We start from the raw sequence: 385 nt of genomic DNA, 5'->3' as shown, positions 1-385 counted from the left end.
AAATAAAACTTTAAATAAGTGAAAAAAATATGAATGAATTTAAATATATGGGATAGGTAATAAATATTCCTAAACCTATTTTAATAAATAATATGATAAAATATCACTTTTTTTCAATAACAAACAATATTTTATACGATATGAATTATGGAAGCACTGGAATAATTAATAATTAATCAATTAGTTAATTAATTATCTAGATTAATTAATAATATTTATAACATTCACACAGTCTAGAATCAGGTAGTAAAGGTACAATCTGCGATTTTAGTTTATAAATATTATGTATAATGAATAGAGAATTTGTGGATATTGTGAGAGATTCTCGCATAACCCTGATAAAATGTTTTTCCAAGCTGGCTAATACAACGCCCCCCCCCCCCGC

The sequence above is a fragment of the Acartia tonsa genome, chromosome 4 (assembly GCF_053477335.1).
Source record: "Acartia tonsa isolate MP-2025a chromosome 4, ASM5347733v1, whole genome shotgun sequence".
NCBI lineage: Eukaryota > Metazoa > Arthropoda > Copepoda > Calanoida > Acartiidae > Acartia > Acartia tonsa.
The sequence above is the reverse complement of the archived record's forward strand: the minus strand, read 5'-3'. Positions refer to the sequence as shown.